Source organism: Oncorhynchus clarkii, chromosome 5, assembly GCF_045791955.1.
Source record: "Oncorhynchus clarkii lewisi isolate Uvic-CL-2024 chromosome 5, UVic_Ocla_1.0, whole genome shotgun sequence".
Lineage (NCBI taxonomy): Eukaryota > Metazoa > Chordata > Actinopteri > Salmoniformes > Salmonidae > Oncorhynchus > Oncorhynchus clarkii.
This window is the reverse complement of record NC_092151.1, coordinates 50,667,221-50,674,192: the sequence shown is the minus strand read 5'-3', so window position 1 is coordinate 50,674,192 and position 6,972 is coordinate 50,667,221.

Sequence of the window (6,972 nt, the reverse complement as noted above, 5' to 3'; positions counted from 1 at the left end):
ATCACCTTGCATCATAAATAACTACTTATAGACACATATAAATGGTCTATAAGTCAGTCAGTCCCAACTTAACAATGATACATAACGGTTTTGATGGTTTCGAACAAGGTCATTTTGAGCAGGTATCTCCTCTCTGAAATGTGTCTCTGCTCAAGGAAGACACACAGTGTCCAGAACCTGTTACTGCAGTTTAATTTCTTTTCAGGAAAAGTTTTTTGGTGTTATGAGCAGAATGCAACATAGATGGAGCACAAGGACTGCTTGGGAATTAATTGGTCACTTCACATATTTCTGGGAGGAACTCTAGAGAGTGGTCAATTATATGCGCCACAAACCAAATAGTGACTGACTTGAATCAAATGATCCCTGTGAGCTAATTACAATGTAACAATGTGGGTAACTAAACACAGATTGGGTTCAGTCAGCATAGTTTTATTGTCTGCCACTAAATGTTATGATTCATGCACACACCGGGCAAATAAAAATATGAAAAAAAAACTTGTAGGATATAATCGCATAGGCTTTGTGGTAATAGTCTGAAAATAATAGGTCAATCCTTTCGGCTTAAATTTTGAAGAGAAACATTACACAAATTGATTTGTTGTGTTTTCTTCCCAAGGCAATGAAGACATTTCCAACTTCTTTGTAGCTTTCTTTCTATCATGGCGGTTTGACCTAATAAGAGCTACAGAGCTATGATATGAACTGCCAAATGCCATAGTCCTTGCACAGCAAAGGAAACAGGTCTCAGGGCGAGTGACATCACTGATTGAAAAGCTACTAGCTGCACCACTAACTAGCTAGCCAATTCACACCGGTTACATGTACAGTAGGTTCTCAAGTCTACTGCAGTGGTTTTTGGGGCCCACTCGGCACAAACTGGTTGAATCGAAGTTGTTTACACATGATTTAAACAAAATTCAGTGTGATGATGTTGAATCAAAGTGGAAAACTGATTGGATTTGGAAAATGTCATCAACATACAGGAATTTTGATAATTTATTTATTTATTCACCCAACTTCTAACCTAAATACAATCCAATTGAACTGAAGTCTGTATTTCAGCAATGAGATATTATACTATTGTATTGTTGACACTCCAACCCTTTCATACCTCCACTGCTGTTCTAAAAAACACTGCATATGGCCATAGGCTCACTCCATTAGCAGTAATCAATCAATAACATTTATTTATAAAGCCCCTCTTAGAACTACCCATCCCGGAGCCGGTATATTTGTCATCAGCAACGCTGAATAGCATAGCGCAACAGTCAAAAAATATTACTAGAAAATATTCGTATTCATGAAATCACAAGTGAAATATAGCGAAACACAGCTTAACCTTTTGTTAATCACCCTGTCGTCTCAGATTTTGAAATTATGCTTTACAGCGAGAGCAATACAAGCGTTTGTGTAAGTTTATCGATAGCCTAGCATAGCATTATGTACACTTAGCATCAGGAAGCTTGGTCACGAAAATCAGAAAAGCAATCAAATGAACCGTTTACCTTTGATGATCTTCGGATGTTTTCACTCACGAGACTCCCAGTTAGACAGGAAATGTTCCTTTTGTTCCATAAAGATATTTTCTATATCCAAAATACCTCCGTTTGTTTGTTGCGTTATGCCCAGGAATCCACTGGAAATAGCGGTCACGACAACGCAGACAAAAATTCCAAATAATATCCATAATGTCGACAGAAACATGGCAAACGTTTTTTATAATCAATCCTCAAGGTTTTTTTCAAATATCTATTCGATAATATATCAACCGGGACAGTTGGCAAAAATCACTCTGAGAGCCCCCACCTGACCACTTACGTAATGTGGTCGTTCACGCCCATTCTTCAAAATAAAGGCCTGAAACTATGTCTAAAGGCCGTAGACACCTTAGGGAAGCCCTAGAAAAAGGAATCTGGTTGATATCCCTTTCAATGGTCAATAAGGATGCATAGGAACACAGAGCTTTCAAAATAAGAGTCACTTCCTGATTGGATTTTTCTCAGGCTTTCACCTGCCATATCAGTTCTGTTATACTCACAGACAATATTTTTACAGTTTTGATAACTTTAGAGTGTTTTCTATCCTTAGCTGTCAATTATATGCATATTCTAGAATCTGGTCCTGAGAAATAGTCAGTTTACTTTGGGAACGTTATTTTTCCAAAAATAAAAATAGTGCCCCCTAGCTTCAAGAGTGACACCAAGTACCAGGGCTAGTTATGCATTTGAAACTCAAAGAGAGTTTTCCCTAATTTGTCCTTCAGTGGCGTTCACACCTGTGAAAGTGGCTCTCTTGAGTTGTTGGTTCCCTCAGGTAGAGAGTGTATTTGTGTGCGCTTAGATGCCAAATGTTAAGCTAATGATGAGGCTAAAACGTGCCAGGGGTTTAGGTAAAACAAACCCTAGACTCCTTCAGAGATCTTCAGCATCAGGGATGTTCCAATGGTAAAATAGCCCTGAAATCTTCCTTGAGTGTCGAGTAGTCACGTGACAGTCTACACAGTCTAGCACTCAACCCACTCACCATACGGTCCAGAATAGGGCTGTTATGTTGAGCATATTACCGTCACACAGTTAAATTTCACTGACTGTTTTGTCACTGTAAGTAGGTTTCTCCAAGCTCTGATGTTGCTGATGGTCATTAGTAGCCTACCAACCTTGCTAATCAGCATTCTATTGTCCCTCTAATCACTCTGACATCAATGGAAATGTAATCGAAAATCAAATCAAACACTTAACGAGAGCCCATGAGCTCATGTTGTGCAACATTTCTATAGGATATTGTCACGTTCTGACCATAGTTCTGTTATTTTATTCTTTGTTTTAGTACGGTCAGGGCGTGAGTTGGGGTGGGCAGTCTGTTTGTTTTTCTATGTTGGTTTTTGTGTTCGGCCTAGTGTGGTTCTCAATCAGAGGCAGGTGTCGTTAGTTGTCTCTGATTGAGAATCATACTTAGGTAGCGTGGGTTTCACTTTTGGTTTGTGGTTGTCTGTTTCCGTGTGAGTGTTTGGGCCACATGGTACCGTTTCGGTTTTGTATATTTCACGTTTATTATTTTGTGTTCAGTTGTGTTTTTGAATAAATCAATATGGACACTTACCACGCTGCGTTTTGGTCCGATCCTTACTCCTCCTCAGACGAAGAGGAGGAAATGCGTTACAGATATGCAATTGAGTTAGAAAACAGAGTTTTGATGGGCTTTATTAAAAAGAGGAGGATCCCATCAGTTTTCATGGCCCACTATATTTATTTGTCAACTTTCCTAATATTTAGCACATTGCTTCTCTTCACAACAGGAGAATAGCCAACCTGGCTGGCATTAAAATGAACCACGGGAAAAGTGTCCTCCATTCGCTATTTAAGTGCATAGATTACGCATATTTTATTCCCCTGCCCCTGTTTCGAGACAGGTGCATGATAATGGTCCATTCTAAATCAAAACAAATTTCACACATATATTATTTAGCATGTGTAAAAACAAGATTAAATCAAGAATAGTCTGATGGGTGACAATATTAGCCTATCACTTGTGAATGATGCTTAGCTTATGTGCAGTAAGGCAAGAAACAATGCATACCTTCGTTTTGCGACTTTTTCAAATCATAGTCGCGCACCACATGTAGCCTAGCCCAGCCTAGCCTATACATTTTGATTAGGTTGGTATTACAACTAAAGTGGCCAAATAACGTCTTAAAATTAAGCACATTAATCCACTTAACGACCAGTGTAAAGCCTAACTAGCATACATAGGCGGCATGTTAGTTTCAAGTTTGGGGAAGATGATTTTCACCATAGAAATGCAGCTTAATGATAAAGCATAATTGCATTTGCGGTTACTTTTGAGAATGGTGTTTTCCTGCTAATTGATTGCATTTTGGAAAGTTTTCACTTATATTCTACTGACTGATTCTACTGTGCTCATTAATGCACTTATAATGGTTTATCAACATTTTAAGCTAAACTTTCTGATCTATCCCATCCCACAACTGTCACAGACCATGTATGGAATATTTTTTTCTCACACAGAAGGACAAGTTGACCAATAGAATAGCTCAACATTTGTACTATGGGGGATAGTAGATTGACATAGGCTAGTGCTTTTGCTGTTTGTTAGGCCTACTCATTTTGTTGGCTGACGAAATGTACATCTTCCAACATCTTCAATATGCTCCTCGGAATTCGATAAGAGCGCCACCTTTTGCTGCGATTACAGCTGTAAGTCTGGGGTATGTCTCTATCAGTTTTGCACATCGAGAGACTGACATTTTTTCCCATTCCTCCTTGCAAAACAGCTCGAGCGCAGTGAGGTTGGATGGAGAGCATTTGTGAACAGCAGTTTTCAGTTATTTCCACAGATTCTCGATTGGATTCAGGTCTGGACTTTGACTTGGCCATTCTAACACCTGGATATGTTTATTTTTGAACCATTCCATTGTAGATTTTGCTTTATGTTTTGGATCATTGTCTTGTTGGAAGACAAATCTCCGTCCCAGTCTCAGGTCTTTTGCAAACTGCATCAGGTTTTCTTCCAGAATGGTCCTGTATTTGGCTCCATCCATCTTCCCATCAATTTTAACCATCTTCCCTGTCCCTGCTGAAGAAAAGCAGGCCCAAACCATGATGCTGCCACCACCATGTTTGACAGTGGGGATGGTGTGTTCAGGGTGATGAGCTGTGTTGCTTTTACGCCAAACATAGCGTTTTGCATTGTTGCCAAAAAGTTCAATTTTGACCAGAGCACCTTCTTCCACATGTTTGGTGTGTCTTCCAGGTGGCTTGTGGCAAACTTTAAACAACACTTTTTATGGATATCTTTAAGAAATGGCTTTCTTCTTGCCACTCTTCCATAAAGGCCAGATTTGTGCAATATACGACTGATTGTTGTCCTATGGACAGAGTCTCCCACCTCAGCTGTAGATCTCTGCAGTTCATCCAGAGTGATCATGGGCCTCTTGGCTGCATCTCTGATCAGTCTTCTCCTTGTATGAGCTGAAAGTTTAGAGGGACGGCCAGGTCTTGGTAGATTTGCAGTGGTCTGATACTCCTTCCAGTTCAATATTATCGCTTGCACAGTGCTCCTTGGGATGTTTAAAGCTTGGGAAATCTTTTTGTATCCAAATCCGGCTTTAAACTTCTTCACAACAGTATCTCGGACCTGCCTGGTGTGTTCCTTGTTCTTCATGATGCTCTCTGCACTTTTAACGGACCTCTGAGACTATCACAGTGCAGGTGCATTTATACGGAGACTTGATTACACACAGGTGGATTGTATTTATCATCATTAGTCATTTAGGTCAACATTGGATCATTCAGAGATCCTCACTGAACTTCTGGAGAGAGTTTGCTGCACTGAAAGTAAAGGGGCTGAATAATTTTGCACGGCCAATTTTTCAGTTTTTGATTTGTTAAAAAAGTTTGAAATATCCAATAAATGTCGTTCCACTTCATGATTGTGTCCCACTTGTTGTTGATTCTTCACAAAAAAATACAGTTTTATATCTTTATGTTTGAAGCCTGAAATGTGGCAAAAGGTCGCAAAGTTCAAGGGGGCCGAATACTTTCGCAAGGCACTGTACATGTCAGGGTCTCCATTAAGAACATTTGCCGCCAGACAATGTGACAGGAAAGATTTTAATTTACAGGACATTTGAGAAATGTAACTGATATCCATATGCTTCAGATCCGACTGGGCCAGTGCCATCAATAAATAAGGGATATTGGTCAAATGAGCCACATTTGTGTCCTTAAAAACAGCTTATAACAAATTACAAAAACAGTATTCATTGTCTTTCAATGTGTAACATATGCAAAACTTCACAGCCTATTGTTTTTTAGGCTACTTTCCTAAAACAATAATTGTCCACCTCACTGTTCAGCTGTAAGAGACTTGAGCAAGTGTTTACCATACCCAACAAATTACAGAAATTGGCTAATGTTGTTAATTTTATAACAGACCTACTTATAATATAATCTATCTTAAACTAAATATGGAGCACACAATTAAAAAGATCGATCAAATGTAATTTAGCCAATGAAAATGTCTCAAAATAATTAAACAAAACAGGTTTTGCATATTTAAGGAAACTAGTTTCAATTAATAAATAGGCTTACAATAATAACAATGATATACAATAATAATAATGATAAAACAAATCATTATAAATAAATGTCAGTTCCAAAATTGCATCCTACCTGTACAGGAGCCTGCATTCTTCTCATCTTAGTCCACTACAATATTAAAACGTATAAAATTCCCCTTGTAGGCATTTCACCATAGGCATACTCTTTATCCTCTAACTTTTGTTTTACTTCAATGAAAAAGGCCTCCATCTTCGCAACCAACAGTAGCCTAGGACAAGGCTCCTCTATCTCTCTCTCTCTCTCCACAGCAGCAGGCTGTGTGCAAGGTGTGAGAGAATGGTGCAGAAGTGCGAATTCGGTGTTGGCTAGGATAGATAGCCTCTCTTGGACAATTTGGTCCACTATAATTTTATTTATGTTTTTTCATTTTTTTATAGGCCAAAGGCATGTCAATTCCAGCTAAGGGAAACCCCAGTGCATTATACCATCAGAGTTGTGTTTCCATCAAATTGACTTGTTGCAGATACAAGTCTGTGCGTAAATACATAGTGGACATAAAAATTACTTTGAGGCTAAATTCAATACAAGGGAAATGGGTTTCATCACATTTTCAACTAGGCCAACTGATGGTTTTGTCACAAAAAAATGTACTACTATAGCCCATAGAAATGCGTTCATAAATGGCAAAAAAGACAGTAAAAAAAATGTATCATAAGGAATATGTTTTTGAAGTGTCTGTCCTATATCTCGGAGATAAAATATTTTTTTCGTTTTTTGGACATATTTTTGTTGCCGCAAAACTACCTCCATCGTGTTCGTGAGAGTCATATTCATTTGTAGGCCAAACCGTTTGGACGCTACAGACGTTTTCGTGAGAAGACTGATTTTC